The sequence below is a fragment of the Petromyzon marinus genome, chromosome 40, assembly GCF_048934315.1.
Source record: "Petromyzon marinus isolate PM22_M1 ecotype Great Lakes invasive population chromosome 40, UKy_Petmar_22M1.pri1.0, whole genome shotgun sequence".
NCBI classification, from domain to species: domain Eukaryota; kingdom Metazoa; phylum Chordata; class Hyperoartia; order Petromyzontiformes; family Petromyzontidae; genus Petromyzon; species Petromyzon marinus.
Window position 1 is genome coordinate 1,963,884 of NC_133706.1, and position 19,454 is coordinate 1,983,337.

The following is a 19,454-nucleotide window of genomic DNA, read 5'->3' on the forward strand; positions in this document are numbered from 1 at the left end:
TTATACCAACCCTGACGCCCGCTGCATATTTGGAGTTTGCGCGTCTCTCTTCCCCATGGTCGCGTGGATTTTTCTCTGGGTCCTCCGGTTTTTTCCTCCACATTAAAAATACACGCGCTAAGAGTATTTGGCTGCTATACATTTCCAAGTGACAAACCACTTCGTTGAGCTATCAAGTCGCTTCTGAAAAAGAGCTATATAGCTCATTGGGCCTTACCTGGTGATATATATTATAGTTTAGCTTTAGTTTGTTGCTTCAGCTGGTGGTTCGCTGGGTCCTAGGGAAGAGGCCTTCAACGGGTCGTCAGCCCGAGTAGCTGGGTTGCTGTGGGTCACTCTGGGCCCCTGTAGAGTCTGACTTTGTAATGAACGCAGGCAAGTCCAACCGAGTCTCAAAACTCTTTTTCAGGAGAGTCCTGCCTTGGGATGTTTGGCACGTTACTTCTTCATGAGTGTTATCCTAAACGAGGAAAGACTAGCACAGTTAGCTACGTACGGTGCGAAAGAAATCCTATATAGATACAAGAGTCAACATCACCATCAACAGCCATGAGTTATGCTGCTGCGGAGTGAATGCCTAGCCCAAGCCGTCACCGCCTCTCACGGTCCCGTGATAGCCACAGCACCCTGAAGTGCCGCCCTATCAGGCATTCGTAGGTGCTCCCTCACAGCACTTGGCCCTGCAGTCTACATCGCATATACGGCGGGGGGGACCTTTGTCTATGTGTATATGTGCGCACCATTTCCTTGAACCCGTGGTGGATATTGCGCTGGAGCATTCCGCAATGTGAAACGTGCGGTTCAAACAACTCGTGGGCCTCACGAGCTTTTCTTGGAAAGGGCCAGTCCTCGGAGCGCGCGACAGAGTGCGTGCTGCGCGCGACCGCTGCTTGCGTAGCCGGCACTGCAGAGGGCCCTCTGTAAATCACTCGGCCTCTGGCAGCCGCCACCGGGAGTAGCGGTGTCAAAGTGTTTTCTTTTCTTCCTCGTGCGAAGCCCAGAGCCCAGCTGTGCGGGTCGCCTTACGCAGAGCGGCGGAGGCCCGGGTGACTTGCCAAACGCGTGCGATGGATCTCCTTTTGTGTTTTCTCAGCTTGGCGGATGGGGTGTGGGGTAGAAATGAAGACTCAAATGTACAAAGCTTTTTATGTCTTAAGTGCGGCTATGAAACGCAGCGGTCTTGTGTGGACAGAGCCCCCCCCCCCCAATCCCCTCGCGAGAGTTGACCAGATTACATGGACCCTGAGGGAGGAGGCAGATTTCTTGGAACCGCTGGAGTTCACAAGAAGCACGTTTGGCTGTGGGTTTCGAGAAATTCGAACAGAAGTAGAACACGAATATCGAGTCGAGCTGGGCAAGGTGGTGCGCGCCGCAGTTGTTCATCACGCTTTGGGTTATTTTTGTCCCAACCAGGAAAGCCTCACTGAAATCTGAAGACTGTCAGAAGAGTCCTGCCACGTTGTGTTTTTTTTACACTTGTAGTGTGCGATGCCGCTGTGTGATCTCCAGGGAGTTATTCGCAGGTGGCTTTGTTTGAGCATTCGGATGTTTGGCCAATTATCGGTACCATTTTGTGGGTATTTTGTTTAGTTTTGGGAGGAAAACGGAGAACTCAGAAGAAACCCATAGATAACAAGGGGGGAATGTACAAACGTAACTCCAAAAACAACAGCCGCCATTCGCCGCTAAGTGGTGATGACGTCCCCACAGAATACTGTAGGTGCACTTTGAGGTCACGTAAAGTCTCGAAGGCTCGCTGCGGGCAGGAGGTGACGGGACAGACCCAGGTGTTATGGGTTAACTGCCTGACGTGATTTACAGACGTTGTTGTGGGCTTCTCGCCTCTGCCCTCCGTTGTTGTTGGAGGGAGACTGCCTCCAATTGCCCAGTAGCGTCTTTCACGAGCCTCTACCTCCAATCTCCACTGACACAGTCACAAAAGAGAAAGATCCCCCGTAAAGCCTTAACAGACTGTTGGGGCAAGTGCTGTTAGCGAGCACTTATGAAGGCCGACACGACACACGAGGGGGTGGATGTACACCAATACGCCCGGCCGCCTTTGTCTCCCGAGTGGAGATGTTTACATACTGCACCAGGTACTCATTTGCGTACCCCGGGGTACCGGCCCAGGACCGGTTAAAATAATCGTCACTGGTGGTGACCGTGGCCAGGAATGGAATTCGGGTCGCCGGGGTCATTGCGCAGCGTAGCGCTAACAGCTACACTACCGCTTCCCCACTCACACTGTGCAGAACAGCGGGAAACATACAACAAAAAACTCCACGCGAAAAGACGCCCTTTGTAGGGCATCAAAACCCAGGCACGAGTGCAACCAACTCCAGCGTCACTCTGCCGGGCCTGGTGGCTCACGCCTGTGATCCAGCGCTTTTAGAGGCAAGGGTTGGTAGATCACGTAGGCGCCTCGGAACTCTCCAAGCCGCTGGGCTACGAGCCGGCCATCAGATGGCTGTGCAGCAGCGATCGCTTCCCTGCCGTGGATCCCCTCGCAAGCCCGGGGAGTTCTCTCGGCTCTCCGGTTCCTTTCAACACGAAGCCAAACGCTCGTTCGTGGAATTTGCCAAACGTCGCAATGCAGTCCGCCCTGAGTATTGAGACTCGGGGTAAGGGCTTTTCTGAAAAAATAAACGACACTTTCGTGATTATATATACGAGAGGGCTTAAGAGTATCCTTCTGCTCTGGCATATACGTACTGCGCCAGCACATACATTATATATATTCTGTATACACACACGCGGCACTAAATGTAGACATCGCTCAGCGGGAATCAAAATAAACCACTGAGCCAAATTGTGGATTTGAGAAACCACGTGCTGAGCGAGGGGGGCTCGTGTGGCGCGTGACGGTGCACGATGAGGAGAAGCCCCCCCCCTCCCCCCCGCTGTAAGTGAAGCGTTCCGTGGGTTGATTGCCCCCCCCCCACCCACTCAGGAGTTGATTTGGTGTTTTGCTCCGTTCATACTTTTCAGACAATTACGGCGGCGGCGACTCCTCAGATCCCCGTGCGTGCGTGCGAGCGAGATCCGTGGTTTACTTTACTGCAAGCCTTAGCCACACAGATGTGAGACGAGTTAACGTGGCGTGTGCGTGTGTGGTGCTGGCCACCCACCCACTCGTGTGTCCTACTCACTGACAGCACTTGCCCCAGCAGTCTGTTTAAAGGCTATTCGGGGGATCTTTGTCTTTGTGTGGGGAGCTGTAGTGTAGCGGTTAGCGCCCTGCGCTATGAACCCGGCCACCCGAGTTCGATTCGCGCTCACGGCCAACAGCAGTGACGATTATCTGAATCTGTCCTGGGCCTCCCTTAAGTAGACTCAGCCTCAAAAGAGTACCTGGTGCGGTGTGTAAACATCGCCCCTAGGCAGACAAAAATGCCAGGCGTGGTGCTGGCCACCCACCCCCTCGTGTGCCGTGCCGGCCTTCATAGGTGCTCGCCAACAACATTTGCCCCAACAGTTTGTAAAGGCTATAGGGATATCCCTATCTTTGTGCTTTCCCGATCTGCTTATTCTGGGTTAAGTGCACATTGAACTAGAGATACACACACACTCACGTGGCTTAACGGGTGATTGTACACACGACCGCCCACGTGAAAAAACATACACACACAGCAGCAGGTCGTCACACAACCGTCCAAGTAAAATAACCAACCTTTGTTCCTGAGTGATACTCTGGCGCGTGGGCTCAAGACAGTTATTTTATGATTTACGGTGACTTTGTTTTGATATCCACACGGAGTCGTATGGCTGGCTCTTGTTGAGGAGGGTCCTGTCACGCGGCTGTTGTGCAGGCAGCAGCAAGGGTTGGTGGATCACCGCACAGATGGGCTGTAAAACTCCCTTCCCCGCGTGGGTGCTGAGGTGCCATGCCCTGGCTCACGAGGAGAAGGCGGCACAGCAAGTGGACTAATCGCCATCTGTTTCCATCTATACGGGGACGGGCGTCGCCCCCCCCCTGTCCCACGTGTACAATACGCACTCTTCATTCATTGGCTGAAAACTTCTTACAATGAAAACCACAATTCCGTAACCCTCCTGATAAAGAGTGCTATGATACAGCGTGGCGTTCCTGGATAAATGAGAAAATTGTTATCATAAAACATGGATGGTAATCACTTTAAGCTCAGAGAAATTATATAACAAAAAGTTTCGATGTAACATGTTTGGATGTAACATATATGTATGCATGTTGAACGACGTATTTCGCACTGTACATAGCCAGCCGTGCTAATAGGAAGTGCGGAAGTAAGACAACAAACTAAGCACTAAAAGGAGTTCTAAAAAACTGCAATACAATTTGCATTTCCGCACATATTGGATTAATGTGGTACCGAAATGCGAAATCATTTTGCAGAACCCTTCCTGAAAAAGAGTCCTTAAAGAAGTATTTTTTTAATCTTGATTTGAAGCTTTTGTGACTGCAGGAATCCATACTCTTTGGTTCTTTCGGTAAAGTCAACACGTAGTTAGATAAATAATAGATCACGAGGCCTACTCTAGAACCTCGTGCCACGGCAGATCTCTCGCCTGCTTCAGCAGGTGTTTCTTGCTGTGGTTATCCCACCTGATGACGATTGCTTGTGTTGCGATCGAAACGTTGTGATCTATTATTTTTCTAACTACGTGACTTTACCGAAAGAACCGAAGAGTATCATATTATATACATATTTTAATCATCATAATAATCCAGCCGATAGATGGCGACCGTCTCCAGCGAAGCTCGCGAAGCCGCTCCCGGAGTGGGAGCGTGGTGGGGGGGTCACGAAGCCTCAAGGTCCCCGTCCCAGCGGCGCCTCGCGGCCCCTCTCGGGCCTCGGCGGCAGCAAACCGCTCACGCGCAGCGCGAGCTGTGCCCGCCTTTTTATTGACTCTCAAAGGCATACCCCACCCCCCACCGCCACCACCAGCGTTGAATACACAGCATAACACTGGACGCGTCAGGAATGCTCCGTTAAACACTGAGCTCTTAGAGGTGGCTGGGCAGCTGGGTGGCTCGGTGGCTGGGTAGCTGGATGGCTGAGTAACTGAGTAGCTGGATGGATGGGTGACTGGGTGACTGGATGGCTGGGTGACTGAGTAGCTGGATGGATGGGTGACTGGGTGGCTGGGTAACTGGATGGCTGAGTAGCTGGATGGATGGGTGACTGGGTGGCTGGGTAACTGGATGGATAGGTGGCTGGGTGACGTTGTCGCTGGAAGGCTGGGTAACTGGATGGCTAGGTGGCGGGATGGCTGGGTGGCGGGATGGCTGGGTGGCAAGGTGGCTGGCTGGTTGGTGACTGGATGGCTGCATAGCTGGTTGGCTGGTGACTGGATAAATGAGTGGCTGGGGGGATGGTGACTCAGTAGCTGGGTGGCTCAGTGGCTGTGTGACTAAGTGATTGGGTGGATGGGTGGCAAGGTGGCTGGGTGGCAAGGTGGCTATGTGATTTGGTGGCTGAGTCACTGAGTGGCTGGGGGGATGGTGACTCAGTGGCTGGGTGGCTCAGTGGCTAGGTGGCTAAGTGATTGGGTGGATGGGTGACTAGGTGGCTGGGTGGCGAGGTGGCTATGTGATTTGGTGGCTTAGTCACTGAGTGGCTGGGGGGATGGTGACTCAGTGGCTGGGTGGCTCAGTGGCAAGGTGACTAAGTGATTGGGTGGATGGGTGACTAGGTGGCTGGGTGGAAAGGTGGCTATATGATTTGGTGGCTGAGTCACTGAGTGGCTGGGGGGATGGTGACTCAGTGGCTGGGTGGCTCAGTGGCAAGGTGATTAAGTGATTGGGTGGATGGGTGACTAGGTGGCTGGGTGGCAAGGTGGCTATGTGATTTGGTGGCTGAGTCACTGAGTGGCTGGGGGGATGGTGACTCAGTGGCTGGGTGGCTAGGTGACTAAGTGATTGGGTGGATGGGTGACTATGTGGCTGAGTGGCTGGATGCCTGGGTCGCTGTTGGCCGGGTGGCTGGATGGCTCAGAGCACTGAGTCAGTACCGCTGAGATCCTGAATTCAACCAGGTAAACCGGACTCTCAAGAGTGGCAAGTTGGATCGTGACAGGACGCCGACAGCACCACTGGAACAACACTGTGAAAAAAATCATGGCAAACGCACTCAGTTCGTTGTGAAATTCCCTGGCTCTGCGATGCTCTCTTTGTCTTGGACACAAAAAGCCCCCCTCTCGGGTCATCATCACCACCACAACCAACTGCAGCTGTAGGATGACAACCATTATCATGATCACATTTGTATGTACGTATATGTTGAACTTCCTTCGCATCGTACGTAGCCAAGGACAACAAATGAAACAGACGTTTATTTAATGTACGATTCACAATCCGATTTAAACAACAACAAAAAAACACACGTTAAAAAAAGCACATGTTGCGTATTGAGTGTAAACCCGTTGAGATTGTTGCGATGCACGGCGCAGGGGGTGACAACTCGAAAGCACCAACAACGCTCAGGACGCTCTCACGACAGGGCACGCGCGTGCACAAACTGCAGTTGTGGGTGATTCACGGTGGTAACGCCTGTGGGATTGGCCCTAACATTTAATGAATAAGTAAATGTTTCGCTTAGTTTCTTTTTTGGCTATCGAGGCAGGCAATGGAGTCAGTTCCACGGGGAGGGGGGGGGCAGCATTTCACGCTCGTGCAGCTGCACTCAATGAGGAACAGCTCAGTAGCTGCTGGGATGGCTGGGTGACATCTGTGAAAAAGAGTGTAATAGCTCATCGGATTCCTCCAGTATGAATAGAGATTCTGATGATGTGGGTGCAGAAGGGGAGTTGGCGACGTGAGGCCCCAATGACATAAGCAGGGCCCCAAGACGCCGTGCTGACTCAGACACCAAGATGACCTTAGCCCAGGCCTGGCCTCCCTGCATGTAAAAAAACCCCACGGATCCGATTGCTTTGCTTCTCAGCCCTCTGACGCTGATGTTTACAGAAACCCGTGCCCCGTTAGGTACAAAAAAAGATTCCACGCGCAACCCCCAGATGGTCGAGGTTCCCTGATCCAAACAGCGCAAGGACTTCTCGCCACTGAAGGCGTGGATCCAGAGCGGCTTCTCGCTGCACCCCACCAAAAACTCCACTCCCCCTCCTTTTGTTGTCACCACGAACCTCGCATCTCGCGGAATAAACGTGTGCGGCGAATGCGCGCGCACGCCCGCGTGTGATGAACGCCGTGCCGCACCACGTGATATATTTATCCGCACCCAATGATTCCCCCTCCCCCCTGTCCTCCCACCTCCCCTCGCCCCCTTTTTTGCAAATCGATATTGAATTACATTTCATGTGCAGAAGGGAATGGATTCCTACTCCCAACGCCCCCCCCCCCCCCCACGTTACAGCTGCAGCACGGTGTAATGCAGACAAATACGCTGGTGGCCAAGATAGCGATCTGTCGAGAGTAGCATGTTTACCCTGAATAATTGCTCTTTATTTTAGCCCAAAAGCGGCACCCGCGGCGCTAATTCATCACGATAATGCCCTTTATAGATTATTCCACCTCTCGCGCTGCCGTGACCTGAAGGGAGAGAAATATGTGGGGGCCATCTGTCGTGGCCACGCCGCGAGTTTGAAAAATGCAACCCGGGGTTATCGCGCCGTTATTAATGGGGCTGTCTGCTTAGCAAACATCGCGGTGCCAATATCGCGTCGCGGGATCGCTGGCGAGCCGGCGTGGGCCGAGCTGTGGGGCCCGCTGCACTTTATCGGAGGGGTTTTAAGGCGTGTGCGTGCCCCCGCCTGGTTAAAGGAAACTAAACTATTTTATTTTATTTTACCAGGTCACGGCCCACTGAACTATGTAGATATTTTTCAGAAGCGACCTGGTTATCACAAAAAATCGCTCTGCGAAGTGGGCTTATCATGTGGAAATGTATAGCAATTGGAGGACACAGAGAAAAATCCACGCGACCACGAGGAGAGAGACACGCTAATTCCAAATATACAGCAGGCGTCAGGGTCGGGATCGAACCCATGACATCCTGTATACCAGGCGAGGTAGTTAACACGTTAAGAGGGCCCAGACCTCCTGTATACCAGGCGAGGTAGTTAACACGTTAAGAGGGCCCAGACCTCCTGTATACCTGGCGAGGTAGTTAACACGTTAAGAGGGCCCAGACTTCCTGTATACCAGGCGAGGTAGTTAACACGTTAAGAGGGCTCCGCCTTGCCACCCGTGTTTGTTGGGAGAGTTCGAGAGTGCGCGATGGGCTGTGATGGTGCGGCATTGGCGGAGTTAGGCGACGTGACTTGGGGATTACTTATTTTTGCTCGCGGCTTTAACGCCAGGCTCGCGAGTGCCGTTTTGAATGAGCCTTTGTTAACATCGTCGCGTGAGGCCACTCAAAAACGATTAAGTTGCAATGGACAAATGTGGCCGGAAGCCACAATGTTTTCAAAATAAACTTTAGTAGAAAGTTGACAGGCGCTCAGGGGACGCTGCCGCAACTCCGTCCAGAAATTTCAGCTGCGGATCGTTTTGTAATCGTTTTTTTTACCGAGTTCGCTAATTTGCCGTAATGGTCGATTTGTTCCGAGGGTGTAACGGATAGCTGTTGCAGTTCACCCACGATCTGTGCAGAATGTTCCCGACGACCCCTGTAGAATCATAATTAGCCCCAGCGTGTACGAGTTCAGGTAACACACCGCACACGGGAGTGACTCACGTTGCGCTGGGAATGAGACATCATGGAAAGTCCCTCCAAATGATGACGACGGAGATGAACCACTGCGAGGCACGTGCTCGTACAGTCACGACACGGCCGCAACAGTGCACCGCCCGTGGTTTCATCAGTGCCGGATGAGCAAAAGTCGCTACAACTGCTACGGGCCCCGCACTTTCAAGGGCCCCGCGCTAAATGCTTTCAAGCTATCAATTCCGGTTCAGTGATTCTGCACTTGCTCTATTATTATAGTACTATACTGCCTTCAACTTTTAAAACGACTGGGTGTTTAAGGTTAGCGATTTGTCGTATTATCTGGCTGTATTGCAAATGAACAATGCAATTACTTTACTATGCAAGTAAAAATTGCGTTTTAATATTTATTTGTTTATGTATTTATTTAGGGCCCCTTTATAACATATTCTACAGGCCCCGCACTAGCTTAATCCCGCACTGTGTTTCATGCATACTGTACGTTGAACTTTTTTGAACGTTGAACTTTTTTCGCGCCCTATGTAGTCGACCTGCTAATCGGAGGTGCGGGGGAAGGACAACAAACTAAACACAAAAATGCGTTCTAAAGAAATGAGTTTTCAATCTAGATGATAGCTCCAATGGCTTCCTAATATCGGAAGGAAGAGCGTTCCAGACGGCTGCGGTGACCGTCTTTGTTCGATGGTTCGCCAAAAGTCGCTGCGATGATGACTGGAATTTGCGTGATGGTTTATGCCAGTTCAGAGAGGTGAGTTTTAAAGATATACTTTCAACAAAGCTAACGACTCTAAATGTCTTATTAGCCAAGGCAAAGCGTTCCAAAGTTTGGGAGCTGCACTGGCGAAAAGCCCACCCGATCAGCCCAGGTGAGCCTTGACCTCGGAGTATTGAGAAGGCGATCCAAAGATCTCAGGGCTCGCGTTTGAGATCGACTCAGCCCGTCATCCCTCCAGGGTCACCAGAGGAAGTGTCATTCTACAGGAAGTCAACAGAGGCTCAAGGTTATCATGAGACCTCCTTTGCCAGTACCAAAATATAATAATAGGGGTTTTCCCACACCAAGGGACGACTTTCTTTTGAGCCTCGACCCAATTGGTGCTCGACCAGATGACGCCAAAAGGCGTCCCTTGGTGTGGACCAATCAGTTTCAAGGACAATGCATATATTATCATAGTATGTTTTTTGTTTGCATTTTGGCTGCAGGTATTGTGGTTAATGCAGACAGGAATCCTTGTAAAAAGGTTTCAGTGTTGTTGTCAGAAAAAAGGGGAAAACCCCTATTATTAGGTTCAAGGTTACTTTGTTTAACCAGACGAGAACTCAAGAGACCAGTATGAGCCTCATTTGCAAGAGTCACCTGGGTCACCAATGTGTTGTCTGGATTCAATATTTTCTATATTTTTCAGATCAGATCACGTAAATAAAATGTGTCTGTCCATAAGTTATTTTATGGGTAGACTTGCCCTCACCATGGGAATGTGTAATTTCCACCACTGGCTCAGGGCTATAAACAGGAGATAAGCGCCAATGCCTCGATGCTCATTGCGCAGAGAGTCACATTGATCACGAAATAAAATTGTGCGGATGTGCAGGGCTTCACGCAACAATTCCTCAACGTAGAGCCTGTGTATTAAGCCTTAAAGTATTAACATACCCTCATGCTCACACTAACTAAAACTAAACTACATTGTTTCATATTACCTTGTAAAGTCCACATAACAAGTAACAATTTGACCACACATGGTAGCTCGTCGAAGTGGCTCGTATCATCACCACACGTGGGAATTTATAGCAGCGGCCAAATAATCTATACGGGTGTTATTTATAAATGTGAAGGTCTAATCCGAAGGAGTCCGGAGAAAAATCCACGCGAATACCACGGGGAGAGAGAGAGAACACGTGGTCTCCAAATGACTATACCAGTCATCGCCAGGGTCCGGGATCGAACCCACGCACCTCCTGCATAGCAGGCCAGGGAGATCACATCTCGCACAAACAAGCAACGACCAAAGATCAGAATCAAGGCACGTGTGCGCATCGTGTACGCCGGTGCTATTTTCAACGTTTTGTCGGCGAAAACCCCTTGCGGTACGATTGGGGTCACTCGGAACATCCGCGCGTCCATCACACAGGAAACTAACGTGGGTTGTTTTTAGCCTCTGTATGGGAAAAATAAAACCCATAAGCACACACGGCCCAGCATGAGAACTATGGCTTCCTTGAATTAACTTGAGAATCTATAATAGAGGTTTTTTGTGATTGTATCGTGTAAATATAAATGTGTCGTTCAGCCCGCCACCACCCGACACAGTCATTTAGTAAAGTTTGTCGCGTAAAAAAACGTACCGATTCGTGACTAGTTCAGCACACCGGAATGTTGCAGAGTACCACCACCCCGCACCACCCCGTACCATCCCCCCCACCACCCCGCACCGCCACCCCCCCACCACCCCGCACCACCACCCCCACCACCCCCTACCACCCCGCACCACCGCCCCGCACAACCACCCCGTACCATCCCCCCCACCACCCCGTACCACCACCCCGCACCACCACCCCGCACCACCGCACCACCACCCCACCCCGCTGGTTCCGTGCTCTCGTTACGAGGGGACCGTCGCCGTCCCACTGCTGCTGCCGCCGCTCACGAAATTCAGGGCAAGAATAAAAAAAGAGTCGAAATGTCAAACGGGCAGCGCGTGAAGCGCCCGTAATAAATCAATAGGGGCTGCGGTAATAAAAAGAGAGCCCCACAGACAGAAAAAAAATGCATTTTTCATGAGATTGGCTCGACCATTTTTTTCTCAGCGTGGGCTTAAGACGATGCCCGAATTATTCCGCTTCGACTTGGCCAAACGCCGCTGTCGCGCCAGTGAGTGATTGTGGGGAGCGGTAGTGTAGCGGTTAACGCACTGCACTATGAACCCAGCGACCCGAGTTCAATTCCCACTCACGACCGATAACAGTGGGCGACTATCTGAATCGTTTCGTAGATCGACTCAGCCTCAATTGAGTATACCTTGTGCGGTGTGTAAACATCAGCACTTCGGAGACAAAGGCGGCCGTGCGTGGTGCTGGCAACCCCCACACTCTCGTGTGCAGTGCTGTGCTCGCTAACAGCACTTGCTCCAACAGCTTGTCAAAGGCTACATGGGGGATCTTTGCCTTGTCTGGTGCCGCGCCACACCGGTGAAGACGTTGGGCACGGTGGCTAGGAGATGTTAACTACCTTGCCTAGCATACAGGAGGTCGTGGGTTCGATCCCGACCCTCAGGGCTGTGTATTTGAAGTTTGCGTCTCTCTCTCCGTGGTCGCGTGGATTTTTCTCCGGGTCCCTTCGGTTTTTCCCTCCACATTTAAAAACATCACGAATTTAGAGTATTGGGCTGCTATAAATGCCCACTTCGTTGAGCTATCGTTTGTGATAGCCAGGTCGCTTCTGCAAAAGAGCTACGTAGCTCAGTGGGCCTTACTTGGTAAAAACAAATCGCTACTTGTATAAATAAATAATTAATAAGTAGCGCAACAATCGCAAAGGCATCATCATAACCACCTCGTGGCAGCCGCGCCGGCATTGCCTCTCCTCGTCCCCCTTCGTATCGCCGAGCCTCGGGGTCTCGCCGCCTGCGTGGGACAGTCAGAGAGGAGGGCCCTGGTCCTGGCCCGCCTAGACCTTGCGTGGCCATTGGGGTGGAAGCCGTCGCTAGCTGGGAGCCCTCGGCCCGGTAGGTGCCGTCTGCCCGCCCCTACCGCCCTGTCCCCGCACCGGCCTCCCCCTTCTCCCCTCCCTCTCGTCCCACACAAACTTATCCTTCGCTTGGGAATTTCTAACTTCTCACATTTTTTTTCTCGGCCTCAAGTTTCTGTTAACAACAGAACGATGCGTTCCAGAAGGGCCTAGCTGTAATAGCGCCATGTTCCAACACTATACATTATATATATGCGGGTCCGCTTGTAAATTTGAGCAATGGAGATGAACATGACAGATTATTAACGCGTCCACACGCACCGTACGCCGGGAATGAAATCCGCCGCGAGCGCTGGCGAGACGCTGACAAATTAATTTGGCGGGCGCACAAAGAAGCCAAACTGATCGCTGAGATTCAACGTTTTGAGATTCAAGGCTGAGATGTTTTATTTCGCCCCGTTCCTCCGCCATCCTTTCTTGTTTTACCAAGCCCAGCCACCGAGCCAAACCCACCCACCCCCCCCCCCCCCCCTTTAAGAGTATTCCGAGAGGAATCTCGCGAGCCGTGGGTGGTCCAGAGCTTGTTTGCATGAGATAGAGACTTTATTTATTTTTATTGCTGCGGACTGACAAGGGTGGAAGAAGCAGTTCCAGGTCTCCTATTAAACCCAACAATTTATTTTTTCACCATTGGAAACCTCATTTGCCAGTAACAAAATATGATAATTGTTTTTTTACCCTTTTATCTGGCAACAAAACTGACACCTTTTTTACAAGGAGTCATGTTTACATTGACCACAATACCTGCGGTCGAAACGCAAACAAAAAACAACTCTGAAAATGTATGCACTGTCCTTGAAATTGATTGGTCCACACCCGAGACAGCTCTCTTTAGAGCCTCGTCTCACATGGTGTTGGACCAGAAGACGCCAAAAGGCGCACAACTCAAAGACAATGCACAATCAGAGAATGAGAGCTCGGGGTAAGCATTTACACCATTGGAAACCTCATTTGCCAGTAACAAAATATGATGATTGTTTTTTTTTACCCTTTTATCTGGCAAAAAAACGTGAAGCATCTCCGGAGCGATGAATCGGCATGGTTTTTAATGAACGTCGCTCAGCACGAGCAAAGTAGAGAGCACAAATTGCGCGCAAACTTCGCGAACCACGTCCTCGAACTGAGCGCCCGTCCTGTATTTAGAGGCGGGGAGAGCACCGAGGTGCTCATTGCCAACGTGGGTAGGAGGATCGCGAGCGGGAACGGGGATTCGTGTCTGTATACGGGGAGGGGAAGCCGAGGGAGGCGTAAGAGGAACTAGCGACGGCGAGGAGGGACGGAGGCGACGGGGTGTGCATCTGCATCGTTAAAATGAAAGTGCGGATTGGTGGAGCGCATGCAGAGGAGCAACGAATGTGGCTGCGTCTCTTCGCTACCGGCGCGGGTGGGGGGGGTAGTGGGAGGGGGGATTCCGCGATGGAGACGTCTCGCTTGCTTGGCGCGTTCACGACGGCCGTACGGTCGATGTTTACGCACTGCTGCTGGCTCGCCCCGATGGGGGGGGGGTGCCCTCGCCCCCGGGACCCACGAACCAACGCCGCGCATCGCAGCCGCAGCAGCGACGCAGTTCGGGTCCACGTGGCTGGAGCAGGAATTGGAGACACCCGAGTCGACAAAGGCGTCGAGTGGCACTGACGAGCAAGTGAGTGACAACATTTTTAATGAGGCGTTCTTATCTTCACGTCCACACATCCCTCTGTGGCTATGGACCTCGTCAACAACACAGGGACCTGCCGCTGTCTCAGTGGGCAGTGAGAGAGAGAGGGGGGTACCTGCTTCAGTGGAAGTCGCTGATTCCTGCCTGCAGAAAACACTTCTAGCGGGAATATCCAACTTCGTTTATAATGTAGGGAAAATATCACCGAAGATTTCGCATATTTTAATTACCTTCGAGCAACGGTCACTAGGTCAGGTCCATGCACTGGTGGTGAGCATGAATCTATAAACTAAATTCAACATTTTTACCAGGCAAGACCCACTGAGCTTCGTAACTCTGTTTTAGAAGCGACCTGGCCACAAATGATAGCTCAAGGAAGATGGCTTATCACGTGGAAATGTATAGCAGCCAAATGCTCTAAACGCGTGATGATGATTCTAAATGTGGAGGGGAAAACCGGAGGACTCGGAGAAAAATCGATGCGACCACGGGGAGAGAGAGAGACACGCAAACTCCAAATATACAGCAGCAGGCGCCGGGGTCGGAATCGAACCCACGACCTCCTGCACACCAGGCGAGGTAGTTAACATCTCCTAGCCGCCGTGGAGCGTGGTGGGGGGGGGGTGCAGCTGAGCCGTCGCTCAGCACCTGGACCCCTCGCGCCCCGCGGGCCCCAGTTCAGGCTCAGCCCCCTGCACCGTCGATGGCGACGCCGGCGGCGTGAACGCGCGTGGCGTGGTGACACACGGAGCCAGCTCAAGGAGACAGGAGACAGCGCTGTCTGCCGAGGTCTTGTTTACCTCCTTATTGACCTCCTTGCAGGGCTGCATAGCTGGGGGTGGGGGCGGGCCAAGAGAGGCAATTTACCCCCGGGGCCTCACACAAAAGAGGGTGGCCAGAATGGGATGGTGTTTTGTCGCGGATGAATGAGGCGCCCACCCACCCACCCAAGTGGCGTACAGCCTCGCCCGGGCCTCCAGACACCTCTGGGCGACCGCGTGGACACGAGCCGTGTTAGAGCGACGCCCTGTCCTGCCGTGCGAACCCCTTCGCCACGGAGTCGAGCGAGCGACGGGTTGGGGTCGCCGCTACCCCCACCCTCCCCCTGCTCTGGGCTTTCCGGACCCGCTGCTCCGTCACGCTGAGCCAGAAAAAACAAAGGCGGCAGGGCGGGTTGCAGGTGAATGATTGCGACGCGGCGAAGCGGGGACACGTGTTTGTGTTTAAGCCTCGCCAGGAATAAAGACGACGACAATAAAACATCGAATAAGCAAACTATTTTGGTCAGCGCCAGGGTCGTTCGTGATGATAAATATTTGTCTTGACTCCGAGCCAGGGTGGAACACGCACGCGCACATCCTGGTCTTCACTCAGCTCAAAGCTTGGATCGCCTGGCGCGTGTACCGCTGACTTGCCGATGTGAAGGGACCGAGCCCAGGGGTCGGCAAACCTGCGGCTGCGGAGCCACGTGCGGTGGCTCTGTAAGGGCCGCTGCTTCCTGGCATTATTCATTAAGGACCCACCGTCTCGTATTCACCACAGTGCATTGCGGCGCTTGCACTTTCATTTAAATATTGACTTAAAGCTTTCGTGACTGCAGGAATTCATATGTTTGGGTCTTTCGGAAAAGTCACGTAGATAGGTTCAAAGAAAATAATAAAAAAATAACAGAAAACTACGACGTTTCGTTCGTAACGCCGTTCACAACGCCGTAGTTTTTTGTTTTTTTGGATTATTTTCTTTGAACCTATCTACGTGACTTTACCGAAAGACCCAAGAATAATAATATTCATTGAGTTGTTACCGAATTAAAAAAAACGGATCTTCTTGTTATTATGGTTGCTGAGCCAAAACTCGACTCAAGTAAAAATTTCTGTCCAATCAAATCGATCCCAGAGCGGCGCACCTCTATGACGCAGCCGCTGTGGCCTCAGTAGAAAGTCCACATTCCCACGAAGAAGGGGTCAAGTACCGCCACAGGATGACCAGGTTGACTCATCATCCCTTGAAGCTGTCATGTCCCGACAACAATGTGTGGTTATCCTATGGATACACTGGTCCCCACCATAGGAATCCTTACTCAAGACAAAGTTCCTGAACAGACTTTGGGGCCAAGTGCTGTTAGAGAGCACCTATGAAGGCCGGCACGGTACACGACCTCCTTTGTCTCCCCAGTGGAAATGTTTAAACACCACACCACGTACTCATTTGAGGCTGAGTCGACCTAGAGTAGGCCCAGGACCGCTTCAGATAATCGTCACTGGTGTTGGCCTTGAGCGGGGATCGAACCCGGCTGTCCGGATTCGTAGCACAGTGCGCTAACCGCTCCACCACCGCTCCTTGCTCGCTCACGCACACTCATTGTTTACGCTGTTCGCGTTCAAACGGCAAATATAAATAAAGAGTGCTACTTTTCGCCATACCACAAATGTAACGTGATTTTATTCATGCGCCCTCCCTGGATGATTTGTGTCACGGACCAATATCCACATTGGTGACCCGGTCCACGAAATCTGACGCCGCGCGCGGGGACCTCTCAAAGGCGTCACCTGGTGACGCGGCTATCGAAGGCCGCCGCGGGCGTTCGGGGGACGGCCGTGCAGCCCCGAAGCTCGCGGCCGCCACTCGTCAACCTCGCACCTGAAAGAGTTTAAAGCGCTCTGTGGCGATGGCGAGTGATTTCGGCCGCTGGTCTGATCTTGGCAGACGGGGGTTTTAAAAGATTCAACAGTCGGGACATGACAGCTGACGGCCGGAATAACGGCGTCGTCACTGCGCGCGAGTCGGCCGTGCCAGAGAGGAGCCGGGCGAACCAAGTGGGCACGCGCGTGTGACCTGCGTGACCTGCGTGACCTGCGTGAGCCGTGAGTGTCGCGTGGGGAGCGGTCGTGCAGTGGTTAGCGCTACGCTGCGCTACGAACTCGGCTAGCCGAGTTCGATTCCCGCTCACGGTCAACACCAGTGACGATTATCTGAACCGTTTCTGGGCCTCCCCTAGGTCGACTCGGACTCAAATGGGTACCTGTTGCGGTGTGTAAATATATCCACTCGGGAGACAAAGGCGGCCGGGCGTGGTGTTGGCCACCCACCCCTTCGTGTGCCGTGCCGCCCTTCATACAGTAGGTGCTCGCTAACATCATGCGCGCTTCAGGTCTGTTCAGGCTTTACGGGGGATCTTTGTATTTGTATTGGTATGTGTCTCCGTGTCTCCGTGTCTGTGCTTGAATGCAATTATGTCTGTCTCTGTGATTGTCCCCTTGCCTGCATGTTTCTCTGTCTGTGTGAGTCTCATCATGCATGTGTGTCTCTCCGTGTCTCTGTGATTGTCTCCGTGTCTGTGTCTGCCCAAACTGTGCAGTGTGCGACCGAGGGAGTTGAGAGGCCCGGTCGTGGTGGTTGACGGCTGTCTGCTGCTGTAACGCGGTGGCAGGTAGAGAGAGCGAGGTTGGAAGCTGGATCGGACACTCAACACCTGCTGCGACTTTGTGGCACACCTCCAGTTGCTAGGCAACGATCTACATCGTCAGCTATTGATCTTCAGTCGTCTTCTCCGTCTTATCTCATCCATCGCACGTAATTTTTTTTTGTATCGGGGGACGTGACGTGACCCGCGGTGAATCCGCGCTGTGGATTCGGATTCACCGGCTTTACTGCACCTACGAAGACAACTATTTATTATTGCTTACTCCAAATTTTTGTTAAATGTTATATGAACAGGTAAGGGCCACAAAGCTATGTAGTTCTTTTTCAGACGCGACCTGGCCATCACAAATTATAGCCCAACGAAGTGGCTTATCATGTGGACATTTATGGCAGGAAAATACCCTAAATGCGTGTTGATTCTAAATGTCGAAGCAAAAGCCCGGAGGACCCGGAGAAAAAATCCATGCGACCACGGGGAGAGAGCTAGAACATGCAAACTCGAAATATACAGCAGCAGGCGTCAAGGTCGGGATCGAACCCACGATCTCTTGTGTACTAGGCAAGGTAGTTAACATCTCCTAGCCACCGCGGCGCCAATAACTCCGTGGCCTTAAAGAGAAAACTATATAATTGGTGACGTTTTGGGCAATACTACTTATTCAGAGCACATAACTGGCCCAGAAGAGAGACAGAGTGGATAATAATCGGAGGTGGAGACCACACTTAGCACCATGGCGGCCTCGTGAAAATCAACAAATTTATTTCCGATGACCAGTTTTATAAATTGGCATGCGGATAGTGACCTAATAGTCGCTGTCGAGCCACAGAAACACACTTTGAAAGCCAACAACTATTTCCAACAAATACACAAATTGAATATTGAAAGCAGCATTGTGAAATTATATATTAAACGTTCTTTATTCAACCCGAGATTTCACCCGGATATTTTTTTGGGGGGATTCCGCGTGGCGACTTAACCTTCGTGCATAATCAACACGGGCATCGACCACAAGGCTGGGCACCGCTGTCACTACCACCACCACCAAAGATAAAGGTCCCCCGAATAGCCTTAACAGATGGTTGGGGCAAGTGTTGTTTGCGAGCAGCACCTATGACGGCCGGCATAGCATTGAGGGGGTGGGTGGCCAGCACCACGCACCACTACCAATGATACCAATACTCGCGATTCGCCACGAAGTGACGGTGACGTCACCACGGCGCCTGTGCCAGCCCAGATGCACTTTGAAGCCACGTGCCATGGGTTGCCTGATGCACTTGCTTTACCCCCTAATGAGCCAACTATTTGCATTTTAGCTGCCCGGCGCTCTGCTCATTGTTGTGAGCGTCGCTCCTCTGACCTCCGTTGTTGCTGGAGGGCGACTGCCTCCAACTTGCCGAGTAGCAGCGTCCTTCACGAGCCTCCTCTATAGAGGCCGATCTTGACAGCGAAATAAGCTCGTGCACCATCACCGTCACCACCACCGTCACCACCACCACCACACAGCAGCGCTCGCATTCATCATCGGCTAACGGGCGCCGTGCATCCGTCACCCAAAGCCCACCAACTGCTCCCCCCGTCCCCCCACTCAAAATAAAAATCAACACCCCCCCCACTCCCCGCAAAAAAAACCCCAAACCATCCATTTAACGATCCGTCACAATCGCAATTTCCAACGTGAGTTGCAGGCGGGCCCGCGCGGTGTTTAATGCGAGGAGCCAAATCAATCGCGGGTTTTTATTTATTTTTATAGTATCGATGCTGGAGGGTTACGGGGCCGTTTCAATCACGGCTGCATTGACTTCGACTGCACCGCCCGGCCAGTAAGGTTCCTCTGGCCGCTGCGAGGATGTAAATCTCCACTCGCAGTCTCATTGCCCGCAGGCTGTGCTCCAGACGCGTGGGTTATTGCTGCCAGTGGTGTATATGGGGGGTGGGGGGAGATGTGCTCCGAGCGGGAGG

General features: G+C 52.2%; 1 long non-coding RNA gene across 1 annotated transcript; it reads left to right on the forward strand.

Annotated features, from left to right (window-relative positions):
• The first annotated feature begins 13,816 nt into the window (after positions 1–13,816).
• LOC142930508 (uncharacterized) lies at positions 13,817–18,419 on the forward strand. Its single transcript, XR_012946442.1, has 2 exons — positions 13,817–14,056; positions 17,430–18,419. It is a non-coding gene; the product is annotated as an uncharacterized LOC142930508 (long non-coding RNA).
• The last annotated feature ends 1,035 nt before the right edge of the window (positions 18,420–19,454 follow it).